This window comes from Elephas maximus, chromosome 3, assembly GCF_024166365.1.
Source record: "Elephas maximus indicus isolate mEleMax1 chromosome 3, mEleMax1 primary haplotype, whole genome shotgun sequence".
Lineage (NCBI taxonomy): Eukaryota > Metazoa > Chordata > Mammalia > Proboscidea > Elephantidae > Elephas > Elephas maximus.
This window is the reverse complement of record NC_064821.1, coordinates 115368633-115389948: the sequence shown is the minus strand read 5'-3', so window position 1 is coordinate 115389948 and position 21316 is coordinate 115368633. Positions and strand designations below refer to the sequence as shown.

The 21316-nt window shown below is 38.5% G+C and overlaps 1 pseudogene; it reads right to left on the bottom strand.

Annotated features, from left to right (window-relative positions):
• The window catches only part of LOC126071338 (60S ribosomal protein L7-like), a 139329-nt pseudogene extending 125406 nt beyond the window's left edge, over positions 1-13923 (bottom strand).
• Between the last annotated feature and the right edge of the window lie 7393 nt (positions 13924-21316).

Below are 21316 nucleotides of genomic sequence, written 5' to 3'. Positions count from 1 at the left end.
AGGAATGAAGGGTTGAAAGTAAGTGAAGAATAGTCTGGGACAATTTGACAGAACAAGTTTTGCTATCTGCTTCATGTGTTTATGGATGTTTATGAATGAGTTCATTTTAAATGTAAGAACTGGAGTGGAAGGTAACACCTTCCTTATAGCCACAATCTCATCAGTGATAATTTTACCTTGCCAAAATTACCACACACACACAAAAGGAACAGCCAGCAGCTATTCTATCCATTATATGCCAAATCCCTGAATATTTTTAAGAACTCTACTATTTATCTCCATGTTGTTCCATCACAAAACTGATCAATTACTTGTCTTTTTATCTGCCTACTCTAACCTCATTTCATTTCAATTAGAACTTATTAAGTGCCTATTTACATTAAATATGAACAGTAGATTTCACAGATAAAACACCATTGATAAACTTGATGTGACTCTACAACTTGTCCAGGCCAAATGATCATCTAAAACAGAATTCAATTCAATGTAAAAGTTGATGCTAGGCTCAATTTTCATCTTGGTTTTCCATATTCCTAAATACAAGTAACATTTTGGATTTACTTTTCTATTCCCCTCTCCATTAATGCCTTCAAGGTTACAAAATTTCTAGGGAAAACCTAGACTTTCACTAATTGATGTAAGGTGAAACATTATCCTAACTCTTTTAAGGATTGTCATAAGTGTACTTTTTAAAGAATAGCAAAGCCCTTTATCTCCTTCAAATCTTTCATAAAGCAAAAACAAATCAAATGAACAAACAGAAAAGAAAAATAAACACACACAAACGAAAAACAGAGAACTGCCTCTTTAATGACTTTCTGTAGGATGCCGGAAATCTTTTGCCAGTTGTGTTAAGAGAAGGCCAAAATTCTATCAGCTTCTTGGCCCTTTTAATGCCCAATTCAGCAGGCATAAGTCAGACTGAATAAACCTGCCCCTCTTTCTCCAGTAAGTCTAAAAATAAAGCAGTAAAACCCATCGAAGCATTTACATGTTCTAAAGAGAGGCAGCTTTCTATGACGATTCTACCCTGTTTGTGCCTGTGTTTACCTTTGCCTTCAGCACAGAAAGGTCAATATTTGGGAAGAGAGCACGAAGGATGTTTATGAAACCGTAGGAGCACACATTTTATTTGGGAGTGCTAGCTGTGCTTTCCATACTTTTTCGGAGCCATCCTCATAGGAAGCCAGAATAAATGCTACCTATTATTTTTTTTTATTATTATTTTTGTCAATTGAGCTCTTAATTTGCATCTGTTTTCTATTGGATAACTCCAGGTAATTGAGATCACAAAGTTTAAAAAGGAGAATACCTGTTTAATGTTCCATGGCAGCCAGATTTTGTGCTTGACGCTTGCTCACAGCAAAAGCCTTGCATGCAAGAGACAGACTGAGCAATTTAACCAATCATTGACTGCTCAAGTCCATTATGTAAATGACAATCGGACCATTGTATTAATGGGGGGAAATGAAGTCTTCTCTAGAGCAGTTCACTGTTTAGAAAGGAACTTATTTTCATGTCTGTCATATAAAATGGATCTTTTCAAGCAATGTATAAAAATTCAGAAAGAAAGTCTCTATTTTGGAGTTATAAACCTACAGAAATCTAGCACCAAGAGGTCTAATGTGACATTTTCTTTTCTTTTTTCTTTTTATGTCTAATAGTAATCACAAACTTGAAAATGTATTGCACTGTGGGAAGTTTCTAGAAATTTATTGGAAGTTGACTTCTTCAGACTCCGGAACCATCACTTAATGCCTTCTTAGTGTTAGGCACTTTGCATACTGTCTCTTGTAATCCTTAGAACAACCTTGTAAGGTAGGTAGTGTTTTTCCTTTTTTTTTTTTATTAGGATTTGATGTTGTATGTGTCTGCAATGCATCAGTAAGCTATTGCTGAGTAACAAATAACCACACATCTCAGTGATATACAAAGATCTTGGAGGTTGCTTGGCTGTCACCTGGGGGGACTGGACCAATTTGGCTCGGCTCCACATATCTCCAGCCTGCTGCAGAATATCTTTCTCACGGCAATGGCAGAGGTGTGGGAGGACAGGTGGGATTGCGCATTCGCTTTTGCAAGACTTTATGAGCTTATTTCTATTAACACTTCACTGGTCAAATTTAGTGATAGATAGGCAGATAGATGATAGATAGATACATAATATAGATAGATTTGATACAGATGTCGATACACATATAGATAGACTGTCCTACCTCTTGATAGCAGGAGCTCCAATGTTTCATGACAAGGGGTGAAGAATTGGCCCCACTGTTGTAATCAATCTCCCATTGATAACAAAGTCTAAATAATGTTTACTTATTTCACCAAACTGGTACTCGTGTTCTGTTGATTTAAATTTCAACTGACTTATAATATTTGTTTATTTCTATATAAACTAGAAATCTAGAAAACAAACTAGAGTGTCAACAGGCCTTACATAGATCATTTAATTATTCTGAAATCTTCTGCACCCATTTGTTATTTTTATTCAGTGACAGTGGTGATGGCAAAAGTCACCTCTTATTGACTTTTACTATATGTCAGACACTGAGTAAACACTTTTAAGTCTGACAATAATTCTACTGAGTAAGTGTTATTACCCTAATTTTATAGATGAGAAAACCGAGGCACAGAAAGGCAAGGAAACCACGGCATGGAAAGATTAAGTAACTTGTCCAAGTGTGTCCTGCTGACAAGTACTGTACTTTGGCTTGAAATCCAGGTCTATTGTATGTTAATACCTAAGATCTCAATTGCCAGTCCATCCACATTTAATCCATGCAAATACTAATAAGTTGAATTTCCTACATACTGTAGTAATTGTCATGTCACTCCTCTTTTAAGAAAATTACGTCCTCTTGCCTTTCAACTAACAAAAAAATATGCTCTTTTCTATTTAGTTGAATGCTCTAAAAAAAAAAAAAAGTGACTCTCAAATTCCAACATAATCTTGGTACAATAGTGTCATCCGTTCTTTCCCAACACACAGCATTTATTATAATTATGCAAAGACCCCCTTATCAGCTCAAGAAGCTTATTCCTCCCTGCTTCCCCATCTCTGTTCATACTGTTTGGTGCCCTCAGAGATGAAGTGATTTACCCTTTCAGAGGGCTAGCAGCTAGCAGGTTGTAGAGCTAAAAGGTCAATAAGCTCTATGAGGTCAGGGATCATGTCTCCCTTGCTGACATTTGTATTCCCAGTGCTTCACACAATACCTGATGCATAGCTGAAGCACAATCGGTATTTTTGGATAAATAAATAAAAACACAAGTTGCCCACAACAGCGTGGAGTTAAAGGGAAAACTATCATTTGACTGTGAATCAGTGAGAATAACATAATGGATGAATATAGAGATATTAAAAAATACTGAGAACTCAAACCATTCCTGAAGCCCACTCTCCAGACAAAGATCAGACAGGACTATAAAACAAAAAATAATACATGTGAGTAGTGTGCTTCTTAATTCAATCAAATATACAAGAATACATGGACAGCTTCTGTCCAGAGGTAGCATGAGAAGGCAGAAACGGACAGGACCTGGTCGAATGGACACAGGGAACTTGGGGTGGAAAGGGGAAGTGTGCTGTCACATTGTGGAGATTGCAACCAATGTCACAAACAATATGTGCATAAACTTATGAATGAAAAATGAACTTGAGCTGTAAGCCTTCACCTAAAGCATGATTAAAAAAAAAAAAATCAAGGATCATTTAAAAAAAAATACTGAGAGAGAATGAATATTCCAACACCTATAGGGTAGACAGTGACTTGATGAAATACATATATATAGAGAGAGAGAGAGCAATAATAAGCAAATTCTGGCAGAACCCATCCTGGTATTGGTCAGGGGAAGAAAGCTTTAGCTAGTAATGCCATTGGCAAGATCATCCCTAAAGTGAAATGGGAACATCAGATAATCTTGTGTTGTTCCTGCTAAATTATATAACTAACTCTTGTAGTGCTATTAACACGGATAATATGGCTGGATCAATGGACTTTGAACTCAGTCCCTGTTGCATTATAGTAAGTCAATAAGTCTTATAGTAAGTCAGTTGGTAGCTTCTGATTCATATTTGTTTTCCCAGCAGGCATGGCTGAATGACAACAGGGCATTTTAGGTTCTGTCTCAGTATCATATTACCTTCAGTTAGCATAAGTTAGTCAAACATTCAGGACCTAACCTTCTTTGGGCACTAACGTGAGTGAGTTTCTGGACCTTCAAAGAAGAGGACTGGATTAGATTAGTCTTCTCTTAGACCATTAGGTCTCAACTCATTTTATATGTGACACAAATTACAGACCAATTTCATATATGAGAAACCCTGTCCCCAGGAAGTATGCACTAGCTATAGCCCCCACCCCCTGTTAACCACTCAAGAAAGTGTATATAAATGAAAATAAGACAGAAATGCAACATTGGGCAACTTTTACAAAGAGGTACCCTGCAAAACATTTCTACGCTTTCAAATAAGCATATTGTTAAACAGAAAGTAGGGAGAAGTTTGTCGTTGTTGTTGCTAGTTGCTGGCTAGTTGATTCTGACTCATCAGGACCCCATTTGAGCAGAGTAGAACTACTCTACCGGGTTTTCAAGGCTATAATCTTTTGGAAGCAAATCACCAGGCCTGTCTTCTGAGGCACCTCTGGGTGAGTTCAAACCACCAGCCTTTCAGATATTAGTAGATCACTTAACTCTTTGCATCACCTAGGGACTTCACGGGGCTGGGGGGGGGGTTAAGTCATCACAAATCTTGATATGATAAAGCAGTAGTTTGTTGGAGCTGGTTTATACCAGCTCACAAGAGCTAATTCTGCTTATCTCTTTTCAGCTTCGCCTCCTTTCACATTGGTAGTTTGAAATAGGCTGTGATAGGAATATTGACACATGGAAATTCACAAACGCTACAAATTAGAGATTTTTTTGTCCAGAGATCTAGTTTACAGAACACCACTAGATGATAGTTCCTTTGTCATAGAACTTCTCAAAGCCTTTAATACAATAAACAAAACCAATTTAATACAATACTCAAGAAAAAATAAAATGCTTAAACGCTTGTATAATCAACTATTTTATTGGCCAGTTACACGTGGCATACCACACTACTGGCCATTCCTTCACTTTTTTTTTCAGTCCTTCATTTATTGATTCATTTATTCAACAATCTTCAGGAGCCTACTAGGCACCAGGCACTAGTCTATCAAGACATTATGGTTGGATACTGTTCTCTGTTAATCTGTTATCACTTCCACATATAAGCTATATTATGAGTTTTACAGTTTTCAGGGTCAAAATACTAAAATTCGCTATTACATAAGAGTGCAGGTTCTAGAGTCAAAGGAGCTGGGTTTCAGGTTCATTGTTTACCAGTTGATTGAACTTTGTCTTGTAATCTCCTGTGCTCCATTCCCCAAGTCCAGTGGCCTTTTTGGTCCAGTCAGTTCCTACAACACGTTTTGCTCTGGCTGGAACTCTCTTCCGTTAAATCACGTTGTACTGGTCCTTCTCAGCCTAGAGCTTTCAGCTTCATTTTACTTCTTCAGACCTTCCTTGACTACCCTATCTGAAGTAATTTTCCATTACCATTTTTATCGCCATATTTAATATTTTCTTTGTCATAGCTTATATCAGTATTGGGAATTATCTTACATATTATTGTTTTTCATTTGTTGATTGTATCTCTTACAAGAATTTAAGCCTTCCCAAAGCAAGGGACTTGTCTGTTGTTTGCATCTTTATTCCTAGACCCGAGACCAATGCCTAACATAAAGGGGTTTTACTAATGTTGGTTAAAAAAAAAATGAATAAATGATGAAGTGAGAAAACCATTAGCAACTTAATTAACCCCTCTCTCTCAGTTTCCATGTATATATATATATATATATATTTGAGAGCCCTGGTGGCATAGTAGTTAAGACCTTGGCTGCTATTCAAAACGTTGGTAGTTTGAATCCACCAAGAGCTCCTTGGAAACCGTATGGGACAGTTCTACTCTGTCCTATAGAGTCACTATAAGTCAAAATCAACTTGATGGCAAGAGGTTTTTGATTTTGGTGTATACATGTGGTATATATATGTTATACATAAAATGGGGGAAAGTAAAGTATTTTTCCTTAATGTCACTGTGGTGGAATAATTACTTTTGTGTGTGGCTTTTATAGTCATGGTCTTGTAACTCCCACCCAGGTGATTGTGTGCTAGGGTTATTGTGGCCTACCAAAGGGATTGGTCAGTTTTACCTTAAAAGAGAGCCAATTCCAGAGCAAAGAGGAGAGCCCACCACCCACCAAAGAAGGAGAGACTGGCAGGAGAGATTCGACAGCAGGAAACAGCGTGGTGGGCTTCCCAGCCCATGGAGAGAGAAAGCTGAGTGCCTTTGGGCAGAGACTGAGGGCTAGGGAGAGGCGTGCACAGCTGGAGAATGGCCGTCCTGGCATCCTGGCAGAAGAAATGCACCCTGAGTGTTCTTGAGCCTGAATTGTAACTGTTGCTTCCCTAGTAAACCCCTTGGTTGTGAGTATGGTCTGTGAGATCTGTGTGGCCATTGCAACAAATTATCTAACCCAGTAGAGTGCTATGGGAAGGAGAGTTGGTGTCAGAATTAGTAAAGATGGCAGAGAGAGGAGGCTTGTCCAGCCCTGCACTGTTGATCTTGGTTCTCCTTCCCCCTTGTGGGGTTGGAGGAGGTCAGATGCCTCCCACAAGCTGTTTTTATAGTCACCATAAAGATTGACATAATATATATAAGGTGCTTAGAAAAGTGTAGCAAGTGTGTAGTTAAAATATATAGGTGCTTAGAAAAGTGTAGCAAGTGTATAGTTAGCACTCAAAAAAGTGAGTTGTTGTTGTTATAAACCCAACATAAGAATCTATGTATACAACAACAAAAACCTACTTTTCTACATTTTCTTTATTTCACAGATGTTATATTGAGTGTTGTGCTAAATTAAAGTACACAGATTCTTTAAATCCAGCTCTTCAAACTAAAATTAAGCAACATGTAGATTTACATTGGTCTTATCACTGTAGACGTAAGCTGTGTTATTCACAAAAAACAATAAAAACCATAAATTTTTTCCCTCACAAGAAGGCTATGAAATGTAAGCAATAAAATAAAAGGCAGCAGCCATAATAACTAATAGCAAGGACATGTACATAAAGCTGCTTTGTCTGGTTAATATGCTGGAAATGTAAACGCTCACGAGTGGTGGGTGTGTTTGTTTATGTGTTTATGTATTTGGTGCTGACCACTGACATAGAAAAAATGATAATGATGCTTGCCCTCTTTTGTTTGAAATCACAAAACACAAAATCATGAAACCTTTAACAGAGGCTGCTTCATTGCTATAGAAACTAGCCTATGTGTTCATTATCAAAAACTTCCATTTTTAGACTACCTCCCATGTTAACAAAAATATTCCGGTGAAAAGTGGACATTTTATCCTAAAGTTCTATTTTCAAAGCATATCCAAAACTTGTTTTTTTTTTTTAACATTCTAATTCAGGAACCCATCACCAGTCTGTCAGTTTGTCAGACCGTGGTAGCTTGCATGTTGCTATGACGTAGGAAGCTATGCCACCAATATTTCAAATACCAGCAGGGTTACCCATGGTGAAAAGGATTTAGCTGAGCTTCCAGGCTAAGACAGACTAAGAAATGCCTGGCAATCTACTTCCAAAAATTAGCCAATGAAAACGCTGTGGGTCACAGAATATTTTTCAAGGCTTTGACTCACTCGCTTTGAATGTACCATCAGGAGGGACAGATCACTACAGAAGGCCACAGTGTTTACTTAAGTGGAGGGCCAGCAAAAGCAAGGGAAACCCTCAATGAGATAGATTGACATCATGGCTGAAACACACACACACACCTAAATATATGTATATATTGTTGTGAGTGATGCCAATTAGCATATCACTCTGGTTCATTGTTTATTTATGCACTCATTCTCATTCTGTGCCAAGGAAAAGTTCAGATTGATGCATTTGGAAGTGGAAACTGGGTATGGATTCTACAACTCCTTCCTCTTTTCACTCTCTTGGGAGTCATTTGCTTACAAGCGGCACACTTTGCTCCTCCATGTAATGTCTTTGTGATGCAGGTACCCTGTGGAGAAGCTGGCCCCAGCTCAACTCTACTAAAGTGTGGGTGGGTGAGTCTATTTCTTCAAAAGTAGCTTTATCATTAATAAGGTAATAGTTTAGCTTTCATCTGCAATCTTTTTATCTTATATTTCAATTTATTTAGAACCTAGGCAAGAAAGAGAGCCCTGATGGCACAGTGGTCAAGATCTTGGTTGCTAACCAAAAGGTTGGCAGTTTGAATCCACCAGCCATTTCCTGAAAACCCTACATGGCAGTTCTACTCTGTCGTATGGGGTTGCTATGAGTTGAAATTGACTCGATGGCAATGGCTATGGGTTTGGGCAGGAAAGAATGTTGCTTTAGTCCTCACACAAAGACCTAACACAGAAACACTCTAAGGTGGATACTGTGATGTGCCACCCAGGTGCCCCTTCTTGAAGACTTTGTTTTCCCAGTTGCTAGGAGTACCACCAACAAGGAGCCATGAGCTGTCAGTCCCACAGGGACTGCTTCAGGTACAGATAGTTGCCTTATCCTGCCTCTTCATGCAGTAACTCACATCTAGTGACTGATCGATGCTGGGTATAAAGGCCTGACCCATGTCTTGGAAAATGTGGATGGCCATTTTAGCTCCAGAGCATCCTGAGGGTCAACTAAGGCTATCATTGGGTATATGTCCTAGCTTGACTTCTCTGTCTGCCCACTCCTGCTTATGTTCTCTCTCTTCCACAGGGGATGATCCCAAGGTCTCGCTTGAGGAAACATTCAGTTCACTAAACTTCATCTCAGAGTCTGCTTCCTGAGCAACTTTCAGCACACACACACATGATTAAAGATACTTGTTATACACATGATACAAGAGAGGTCAGCACAGCTGGACTAAACCAAAGAATTTTCCTGAATACAACCAAATGCTTTGAAGGCCAGAGTAGCAGGGACAGGGCTCTGAGGACCATGGTTTCAAGGGACATCTAGGTCAATTGGCATAAGGAAATGTATTAAGAAAAAGTTCTGCATCCCACTTTGGTGAGTGGTGTCTGGGGTCTTCAACACTAGCAAGCGGCCATCTAAGATGCATCAATTGGTCTCAACTCACCTGGAGCAAAGAAAAATGAAGAACACCAAAGACATAAGGTAATGATGACCCCAAGAGACAGAAAGGGCCACATAAACCAGAGTCTACATCAGACTGAAACTGCAGTAACTAGATGGTGCCTGGCTACCACTGACAACTGCCTGAAAGGGAACAAAACAATGAATCCCTGATGGAGCAGGAGAACGGCGGAATGCAGATCTCAAGTTCTCATAAAAAGACCAGACTTAATGGTCTGAACGAGACTGGAAGGACCCCGGAGGTCATGGTCCCCACACCCTCTGTTGGCCCAAGACTGGAACCATTGCCGAATCCAACTCTTCAGACAGGGATTGGGCTGGACTATAGGACAGAAAATGATACCGGTGAAGAGTGAGCTTCTTGGCTCGACACATGAGACCATGTGGGCATGTCCAGTCTGGAGGTAAAATGAGAAGTCACAGGGGGACTAGAGCTGGTTGAATTGACACGGGGAATACAGGGTAGAGAGGAGGAGTGTGCTGTCTTATTAGGGGGAGAGCAGCTAGGAGAACATAGTAAGGTGTGTCTAAGTTTTTGTGTGAGAGACTGACTTGATTTGTAAACTTTCACAAGTGTATTTGTAAAGCACAATAAATAATAATAATAAAAGATACTTGTTATAATCACCACATATTATTAGGAAGACTTAGTAAATGATGGAAAAATGATGTTATGTTTAGTGGAAATTCCATAATTATTTTATCTAGCTCTCGTTGCTGGACATTCCAGGTATTTCTAATTCTTGCTAGTATAATATTACCTTAAAAACACCTTTGTTTATAAATACTTCTACAAAACTGTAGATTATTTACAAAAAATATATATATCAAGGATTAGAATGCCTGGGTAAAAAGACATGAATATTTCTAAAGTCTTTTGGTATTACTCTCAAATTGCCCTCTGATAAAGCTTATACTAATGCACATTCCCACCAGCAGGAAAAGCAAAATAATCTATTTCGAAGTACACTTGCTAGCACTGATGTTTAAAGTAATACACTGTCCAATTATGTAATTATATTTTAATTTTTCCTTTATTATTAGTGAGCTAGAGAATTCATTTACATATTTATTAGCCATTTGTATCTTTCTTCCTGTGAATTATCTGTTCACATGCTTTGCTTATTCTTCTACTAAATTGTTATTTTCCTTAGCAAATTTTTTATAAAGCTTTTTGAAAACTGAAGAAAACCGACATTTTTATAATAACCAAGGTTTACACTTAATTGTGCTCATGAGGAACCTTTACATAGATCAAGAGGCAGTTGTTCGGACAGAACAAGGGGATACTGATTGGTTTAAAGTCAGGAAAGGTGTGTATCAGGGCTGTGTTCTTTCACCATACTTATTCAATCTGTATGCTGAGCAAATAATCCAAGAAGCTGAACTATATGAAGAAGAACAGGGCATAAGGATTGGAGGAAGACTCATTAACAACCTGCATTATACAGATGGCACAACCTGGCTTGCTGAAAGTGAAGAGAACTTGAAGCACTTACTGGTGAAGATCAAAGACCACAGCCTTCAGTATGACTTACACCTCAACATAAAGAAAACAAAAATCCTCACAGCTAGACCAATAGGCAACATCATAATAAATGGGGAAAAGTTTGAGGGTTGTCAAGGATTTCATTTTACTTGGATCCACAATGAAAACCCATGGAAGCAGCAGTCAAAAAATCAAAAGACGCATTGCATTGGGCAAATCTGCTACAAAAGACCTCTTTAAATCATTAAAAAACAAAGATGTCACCTTGAAGACTAAGGTGCACCTGACGCAAGCCATGGTATTTTCAATGGCATCATATGCATGTGAAAGCTGGACAATGAATAAGGAAATAAGGAAAAAATAATGAATTTTTTCAATTCATGAAAAATGAATATTGAATATACCATGGACTGCCAAAAGAATGAACAAATCTGTCTTGGAAGAAGAAATACAACTAGAATGCTCCTTAGAAGCAAGGGTGGAGAGATTGCATCTTACATGCTTTGGACGTGCTGTCAGGAGGGATCAGTCCCTGGAGAAGGACATCATGCTTGGTAAAGTACAGGGTCAGTGAAAAATAGGAAGGCCCTCAGATGGATTGACACAGTGGTTTCCACAATGGGCTCAAGCATAACAATGATTGTAAGGATGGCACAGGACTGGGCAGTGTTTTGTTCTGTGGTACATAGTGTCACTATGAGTCGGAACCAACTGGAAGGCACCTAACAACAACAACAACAAGGTTTACATGAGAAAAGTTTATAATTTTCTCCATTTACGATGGAATTTTTTTTTATTGTAGTTTAGATGAAGTTTTACAGAACAAACTAGTTTCTCATTAAACAGTTAGTACACATTGTTTTATGGAATTGGTTAACAACCCCATGATATGTCAACACTCTCCCTTCTTGATCTTGGGTTCCCTATTACCAGCTTTCCTGTCCCTCCTGGCTTCTCGTCCTTGCCCCTTAGCTGTTGTGCCCCTTTAGTCTCTTTGTTTTATGGGCCTATCTAATCATTGAAGGGTGACCCTCAGGAGTGACCTTATTACTGAGATGAAAAGGTGTCTGGGGGCCATACTCTCAGGGTTTCTCCAGTCTCTATCAGGCCAGTAAGTCTGGTCTTTTTTTATGAGTTAGAATTTTGTTCTACATTTTTCTCCAACTCTGTCTGGGACCCTCTATTGTGATCCCTATCAGAGCAGTCAGTAGTGGTAGCTGGGCACCATCTAGTTGTACTGGGCTCTGTCTGGTGGAGGCCATGGCAGATGTGGTGCATTAGTCCTTTGTACTAATCTTTCCCTTGTATCTTTAGTTTTCCTCATTCTCCCTTGCTCCCAAAGGGGTGAGACCACTGGAGTATATTATATGGCCTCTCACAGGCTTTTAATACTCCAGATGCTACTCACCAAAGTATAATGTAGAAAATTTTCTTTGTAAGCTATGTTACGACAATTGAGCTAGATATTCCCCGAGACCATGGTCCCCACAGCCCTCAACCCAGCAATTTGGTCCCTCAGGGAGTTTGGATGTGTCTTAGAGTGTCCATGACCTTGCTTTGTACAAGTTGTGCTGGCTTCCCTGGTATTGTGTACTGTACGACAGAAATTTTTATGGCACAATCTGTATAATTGGTTCCCAACTGGAGCAATTTTGACCCCCACGGGACATTTGGCAATGTATGGAAACATTTTTGTTTGTCACAACTTATGGGGATATTATTGGAATCTAGTGGGTTAAGACCATGGATACTACTAAGGACCCTACAAGGCACAGAGTAGCCCCCTACTACAAAGAATTATCCAGTCCAAAATGTTAATAGTGCCAAGATTCAGAAACGCTGGTCTATACAGTAACGTCCACAAAGTTTTTGATTGAGTTTATTCATAGGAGATGTGTGTGTATGAAAACTTTTCAATTATATTAATGTTGACCAATTAATGCTAGATAAAACAAATGACTGTATATATTTTAAAACTGTCAAGCTTATTTTTTACTAGTAGTTATATATTTGATTTTTATTATCTTCAGTTTTATACTTAATAATGTTATCTTTGATAGTAATACCAAATTATAAAGCTATTTTATGTATAATGTAGGATAAAACAGAATAAGTACATGTATCGATATTATCAGAAATCAGCGTTTTTAGTGTGGCAGAGAGGAGACTCAAATTTCTAGTGGGAGAATGTGAAGAAGAACAATATAGATTTGCATTTGTTGTAGGTATCAAAATATAAATTCATATGTATTTCCTAGCCCAGGGTCACTATGAGTCAGAATTGACTGGACAGCAACAGGTTCCGGTTTTTTGTTTTTTTTTTTTTGGTTTATTTACTGAAAAGACCCGGATGAAATGCCACCTCATAAGTAATGAGCACATCTGGTGTCCAGAGCTTGATTTCTAAATGCAATTTTGCAATTAAAATGAACCAGAGCTCCTTGGAGGAACAGCTGGTTTCAGATCTGGGCAAATATAAGGTCAGAGAAAGTACAAGTCAAATCTGAAATTTTTCTTTTTTTTAATACAGAATTCAAAGAAATGCCCCCAAACTAATGAGCTAATATAAAAGTTCACAGGAGCAGCTCAAAATACCCCTTACTGGCCCATTTTGGAACAATTTAGCATTGGAAAGAATAATGCTGTATTTTTACACAAATAGCTTGCATGCTATACTTTTTTTTTGCGTACGATAATGTAATCCTCGCATGTTACTTTCATAAGTGTGTTAGACCAGTATTTTCTACATGTTGCAAACCTAAATTTCATGTTTTTTCTGTTCAATGGATTTAACATGAAGTCTTCATCTTGGTGCCTTTTGACGCGAAGGTTTGGTTCCCAGCAGCAGACCCTCAGTAGGCTACCTTCGAGTTTCTAAAGCAGCCCCTCTCCCGGCAAGATTCCTTCCCTGCTCTGTAAACTGCTTGGTTCAATGCAGGAAGAAATCATTTTTTTCTGCCCCGAAAGAGCTCTTGTCAGGTGGCTGGCCCCAGCCCAGGAGTTGCGCGGTTCTGTGCTTCCCGGCCGGAGAGGCCACTCAGGCGGCCTGCATTCTACCCACCCCTGGCTGGCCCGCCGCCGTGCTCAGGTCGTTTGAATCTCCTGCCCTTGCGGACACCGCAGGGTGGTGACCATGGAAGCCATGGACACAGAGCGATGGCCTGTCCCTTGCTAGAATAAGACAGGTCCGACTGGTCGACAGGGCCCATGAGCCGGGCAGTGTGCGCCCTCATCCACGCCTGCCTTCATGTGGAGCTGGCACGCGGGACCAGGGTGCACACCTGCAACAGCCCTGCCCTCCATGCGACCAGCCTGTCCTCAGGCTGTGGCAGCCCCGCGCACTGCTCTTCCCCTGACCCTCCACTTGTCTCCGGGTTTTTTTTTTTTTTTTTTTTTTTTTAATATGTGCGTGGGTGCAGATCAGCTGCAGTTAACTCCACCATTCTCACATCTGGCCACAAACTGCCCCAGAGCAAACCCTTGGTTTATTTTCCAGTTACCAGGGTACTACCAAGCTCCAATCATGGCTTCTTGACCATGGTTTTACCTTTATTATACAAAAATGATCAGAAGTAACATTTTCGGACTATTGAGTGAAAGTGAATGAGGCCAAAATCCACTTGTGGAAATGTCACAGGACAGGAACAGTATACGCATGGGCCCGCTATGCCAGAACTTTTTTACATCATTTCATCATGGTTATATGTGTGTGTGTGTTATTTATATGGGCATGTTATTTTCAAAAAATACAGTAATGGTAAAGGATTATAATACAGTGAATAAAAAAGAATCAAGAAGTCCATAGTTATACGCAAAGAAGTGACTTAAATTGATGTGACGCACGTTGAACAAAGTGAATCTGGGTACTGGGTACAAGTGCACTTTAGACTAAACTTTCAATTTTTTTCTTAGGTTTGAAAAGTTTCACATAAAAATTAAAAAAAAAAAAAAAAAGGAAAATGTATTTTATTCATTCCATTCTATGGGCCAGTTACCGAAATCAAATTTCTTTTTGAGAAGTATTTCTCAAATCCACTTCATTTTAAGTATTGAATTAATTAGTTATTTGCTTTCTTATACACATGTTTTTGTTTTGTTATTTCTCAATGGTGGCTATCTTGACAAATTTGGAACAATAGGTAACCCCTTAATCTGATACTTCCTTGAGTTATTTTAACCCAGTGAGGGTGTCTATTGGATTTTTGTGGTCCAAAGTCTTTTAAAATTATTTCTTACAATTTAAGATTGAGAAGCAATTCGATTTTCCCACTTGGTAAGATCTCTAATTTTGATCTCTCTATTCCCTTTCACTGTATTTGCTAACCAGCTGATTCTTTCCCAAGCTCACATCTTTCTTGCCGTACCTTTCCAAATGAAATCATTAGCAACCAAAACATGCTCTTAACATTTTGTTTTCTATCTTAACTTTCCTTTAATATAAATTTAGCAGACAGCCTGCTTTTAAGTTATCAGGGGCAATAGCTTTACTAAATGTTTTTCCTCTGCCTTATAGGCACCACTACCTTTTAGGTTCCAAAATCAATTTTATTGCCACCAGCTCCAAGACTGCTGCACCAATGCCAAATACTTTGGGTATTTTTATGTCAGCACCAATTTCCAGAAAGCAATTTCTTTATTAGGGTTGATATCAGCCTTGATATTTCAGTGACTTATCACACTGTGTGTTTACTTCTCAATCATATCATACTTAGAAATATGTCAGCTGGTAAGTAAAAGATATGAGCACCAAAATCACTGAAGATGAGAATGTGAGGATTGGGGATTTTGTGTGATAATTGGAAAGTCCTGGACTGGAAGTAGTTTATAACATTTTTGTCCACATCCTATTAGGCCAAACCCAATTGCGTGGCCCCTTCTTTCCTCCCTGCTTTGTACCCTTATGGCAGTTCGAATCCACCAGGTGCTCCTTGGAAACTCTATGGGGCAGTTCTACTCTGTCCTATAGGGTCACTATGAGTCAGAGTCGACTCGAAGGCACTGGGTTTTACTGGGGTTTGTACCCTTATGTGTTACTATATATATGTGTATATATATATATATATACACATTAACACTATATACGTATATAGTAACACACAATATACATATATAGCAGCGTATTTGTCATTGAATATTATTCCATTGTATGGGTGTACCACAGTTTGTTTATCCATTCATCTACTGAACACCTTGCTTGCTCTCAAATTTTGGAAATTACTAATACAGCTGCTATAAATATTTTTTGTGGACATAAGTGTTCAACTCATTTAAGTCAATACCAATGAGATCAATTACTGGGTCATATCACAAGACTGTAAGATTTGTAAGAAACTTCCATGCTATCTTCCAAAGTGGCACTACTATTTTACATTCCAACCTGTAATGAATAAAAGTTCCTGTTGCTCTACATCCTTGCCAACATTTGGAGTTGTCAGTATTTTGGGTTTCAACCATTGTATTAGGCGTGTATTGTTGCTTTAATTTGCAATTCCTTAATGAAATATGATGTTGAGAATATTTTCATACACTTATTTCCCAACAGTATATCTTCTTTGGTGAGTTGTCTTTTCATATCATTTTGCCCATTTTTAAGTTGAGTTGCTTTCTTCCTTCTTACTGAGTTTTCGTATATTTTGGATACAAGTCCCTTATCAGACATGTATTTTGCAAGTATTTTCTACTAGTCTGTTGCCATGAAGCACTTGCTGATGAAGATCACAGACCACAACCTTCGGTATGGATTACACCTCAATAGAAAGAAAACAAAAATCCTCACAACTGGACCAATAAGCAACATCATAATAAACGGAGAAAAGATTAAAGCTGTCAAGGGTTTCATTTTACTTGTGTCCACAATCAACACCCATGGAAGCAGCAGTCAAAAAATCAAAAGGCGCATGTATTAGGCAAGTCGGCTGCAAAGGACCTCTTTAAAGTGTTGAAAAGTAAAGATGTCACCTTGAAGACTAAGGTGCATCTGACCCAAGCCATGGTATTTTCAAATCACATTGGATGCATGTGAAAGCTGGACAATTAATAAGGAAGACTGAGGAAAAATTGATGCCTTTGAATTGTGGTGCTGGTGAAGAATATTGACTATAACACGGACTGCCAAAAGAAGGAACAAATCTGTCCTGGAAGAAGTACAGCCAGAATGCTCCTTAGAAGCGAGGATAGAGAGACTGCATCTTACATACTTTGGACATGTTTTCATGGGGGATCAGTCCTTGGAGAAGGACATCATGCCTGGTAAAGTACAGGGTCAGCAGAAAAGAGGAAGACTTGCAACAAGATGTATTGATACAGTGGCAACAACAATGGGCTGAAGCATAACAATGATTGTAAGCCTGATGCAAGACCAGTGTTTCCTTCTGTTGTACATAGGGTCGCTATGAGTCGGAACCGACTAGATCATACCTAACAACAACAAAAGTCTTCTCAAAATGCTATAGTTTTGTGATATCAGGTCTGTGATCTGTTTTGAGTCGATTTTCATGAAAAGTAGAAGGTCTAAGTCTAGATTCTTTTTTTCGTAAGTGGATGTTCAGTTGTTCCATCACCACTTTTTGAAGACTCTCCTTTCTCCATTGAATTGCCTTTTCAAAAATCAGTTGTCTATATTTGTGTGGATCTGTTTCTGGGCATTTTATTCTGTTCCATTTTTCTGTTAATCTGTTCTTTCGCCAATTCCAAACAGTCTTGATAGCTGTAGCTGTATAGTAAGTCCTGAAGCTTGGTAGTGTCAGTCCTTCAACCTTGTTCTTTTTCTTCAATATCGACTATTTTGAGTTTTGTTTTGTTTTGCCTTTACATATATACTTTAGAACAAGTTTGACAATATCCACAAAATGCTTTGCTGGGATTTTGATTGGGAGTGTGTTGAATCTATACATTAATTTGGGAAGAACTGGCATCTTAACAATAATGAGTTTTCCAATCCATGAATGTGGAATATCTCTTCATTTATTTAAATCTTTGATTTCCTTCATTGATTTTGTAGTTTTTCTTGTATAAATCTTATACATGTTTTGCTAGATTTATACTTAATTAATATTTTTTTTAGTGTTAATATAATGATGCACTGTTTTTTTTATTTCAAATTTCAGTAGTTCATTGCTGGCATATAGGAAATAAATTGACTGCATATATTTTTGAGATATGTATTTTTAATAAATTTACCTATCAGGATACTTACCTTGTATCCTGCAACTTTACTATATGCATTTTTTTTTAAAGCTCATTTATCCTATTTACTCTAATTCCGCATATTATGATTTCCTGTGTTCGCCAGACTACAAGTTTCTAGAGTCTATGGGTCCACTGTTGAAGTTTACAGAGATCCAGCTCACCTTTGATTAGTCTGAGTAGCTGCCCGGAAGCTTCAAACCACAGCCTGGTTCAAATCCCAGGCCAGAACCCACCTCAGTGTCCTGCTCTACTCTCACCTCTTACATCATAGTGTTCTCTTGGCTTCATTTTTGACTTGTTCTTTATTACCTCTTCCATTTCCTCCCTCTTCTTTCTGTCCTTTCCTCCTTCCTTTTTTCTTCTTCTTCTTTTTTTTATTCATTAATTAATTTCAAGTCATTATTATCTTCCAGGCCCTGTGTAAGGTTTTGGACGCATGAAGATAACCAATGTTTCTTTCCTCAAAGGTCTTACAATAAAGTGGAGATTATGTTCTGGCTTTGCCTACCTGTCTTTGGACCGTAAGCAGATCAGCCCAGCATTCTTGGCCATATTTTCTTCATTCTTTTGTGCTTCCATTCAGCAAGTATTGCCTTAGCTGGGGTTTCCTAGAAAACTATATGCTATCATTTTACTGGGGAATAAAATCACATGAAAGTAGAAGTGAGGGAGAAAGGAAGTAAGGCAGAATAGAAGGGAGAGCAAATAAAAAAAGCGTGCATTACTGAGCTGGTCATAATTTCTCAGTAAGTACAAACGAAATCATTAAGAAGGATCGATCCCTGAAGAAGAACATCACGCTTGGTAAAGTAGAGGGTCAGCAAAAAAAGAGGAAGATGCTCAACAAGGTGTATTGACACAGAGGCTGCAACAGTGGGCTCAAACCTAGCAACTGTTGTGAGAATGGCTTAGGACTGAACAGTGTTTCCCTCTGTTGTAGGTAGGGTCACTATGTGTCGGAACAAACTCGATGGCACCTAACAAAAACAAAACAGATGAATGCTCCTTCTTGTGGAAAGACTTCAGAGTGACTGCATGATGTACTTCTTGTTGGAACAAAACGTTAGGGAAAGGAAAAGAAACAAATGTATCCACTGGATTTTTGCTAACTCCCATCGCTTGTTCCCACTGGTCAAACTCCATCTCGTGTGGCACTGATTTCCCCATACCTCCAGGTTTTCTGCAGGCTTCCAGGAGAAAAGTCAAAGCGTCTGTGGGTCAGTGTGCAAAGGCAGCAGTCTCTCCTTATCGATAGGTGCTGCATGTGGAGCCCCCTAATCCAAAGTGGTAAAGCAGTCTCAGAGACTTGGCTCATGAGAAAGCAAATGGTGCAAGACATTACTAGGGCTGTTTTGAGAGGGAATCAGGCTGAAGGTTGGGATGGAGGAAGTTTAAACATAGCAGCACCCTTCTGAAAAGGCCCATAATAGGAATCCGATTCATCTACCAAGGAAATATTTGATCAGGTAATTTTCTCTGTGCTTGCAGAGTTCGCAGTCCAGTAGAGGAAATGATGGGATAGGTGTGTAAAAAAACAGCTAGTCTAGAAGCAGAAACAAAGTTCTATGTCCCAGTGAGACTGTGGAAGGCTTAATAAAGTAGGAGACATTTGAAGTAGATTTTGTAGTACTAATAAACACTTTTATATATAAAAAGATAAACTGTAATTGAGTCAACATCATACAAAATGTGTTTCTCTAAATTAGGTTCTAAGGGTGTTGACTGGTTCATTCATTCCCACTCCAAAATCCCTAGCATGCCTTCTGTTAATACGAAACCTGAGCAGATAAAATCTATAATCCCGACTCCCTCATAGCTAAGTGACCTAAGTTTCATGATACATATGCCCCAATGGGGAAATTGGACATAACCAACACGGGAAAAGCATACTTTCCAGCAATGTGTTGGTGGAGGTTCTACACTCCAACCTGTAGCAATACCTGTTCAGGATGTTGGATGGTAGTGGCAGCAAGGTGTCCACCAAAACAGTTCAGTGATATGCTTGGGTATTTCTGGTAACTGTGTTGTTCCAGGCTTCGTACTTTTCACTCATGGCTTCCGGGCCCTCCTAAAAATTCTGTAAGGTGCCTACCTGATAAATGCCTTCCTGTTTAAGCTACCAAAGTGCATTCCGTGGTCTGCAACCAAGAACTCTCAAGGATACTTAAGAAATGTTAATGACTATTTAATGAAATCAGATTCTATGGGCATATGCATTTAGAAAGCCAGAGTTAAAGAGATTTCTTTATGGAAAAATTTCTCAGAGCTGATAAAGTGCTAGTATGTTCTGTGGAAATATAGTCTGCATTCCTTTACAATTTTATTTGATTAAGGTACCATGGAGTCAATCTCCCTCCCTCCCTTCCTCTCTCTCTTTTTTTCTCTTTTTCTTTCCATAACTATCTTGCAGGACTTATGTCATATACATAACAATCCACCAAAATACTGGGCTAAATACTTTCTAAGATCTCTTACTACTTTAACTTCTAAGTCTCTGCAACATCCCAGAAAATATAAATCTTTAATTTTAGAAATTTATATAATTCTCCAGGGCTGTACATTCTACAAAGCACTTTTACTTTATTTATAGCACAGAGCCGTTATGCTCCACGTTATTTCCTAATGTAATAATATCAATTATAATAGCTACTAGTTACTGAATCTGGTATGTGTCACTCAACACAATGATACACGTACAACATTCTGTTTGATCCTCACAATAATTCTGTGAGGTGAGTAATATTTCTCTTACTTTACAAATGAGGTTTAGAGATATCAAAAAGTACGGCAAAGGTGTCTCAACTAATATATACCAGCATCTGTTCTTCCAGATGAAATTTGGGGACCATTTGGCCAGATACCACGGACCTTTGAGACCTTCATTGGAATTAGGTATATAAGAATATTTAAGTTAGCTTCAAACAACCACTGATTTAAGCAGTATGTGTTTTCTGCCAGGTCGGTGATTAGAAACACTGATGTTATTTATTTTTCAGTAGCTTCATGATGAAGGATCAGCAGCTGGTATTGATTGTTAAGACTGGTATTACTTCAATGCCTCACAAATTTTTCAGTAGCTTTTTAGATTTTATTGGCATTAATGGTTGTTTACATACATCATTCTTTCACAAGATGCGGATTCCCTGGCTTATTTACTTTTTTATTAATCTTCTTCAACATACATAAAATATCAGTCTGGAATAAGTAGAGGCAGAGCAAATAACCAGTCACTCTAAGTGACAAAAGACTAATGACTTCCAGGACTGGGTCATGTCATATGCTTTCTCTAGAAGTGCTGTTCTACTCCCAGGGAACCTGCTTCCATGCTGACACTGCTCTCGAACTTTCCAGTCTGAAAGGCAGTAATAACAGGGTTAACGAGGCTAATCATATGCAAATGTAACTGTCTATAATTTGAAGAAAGCAAATATCGTGTTT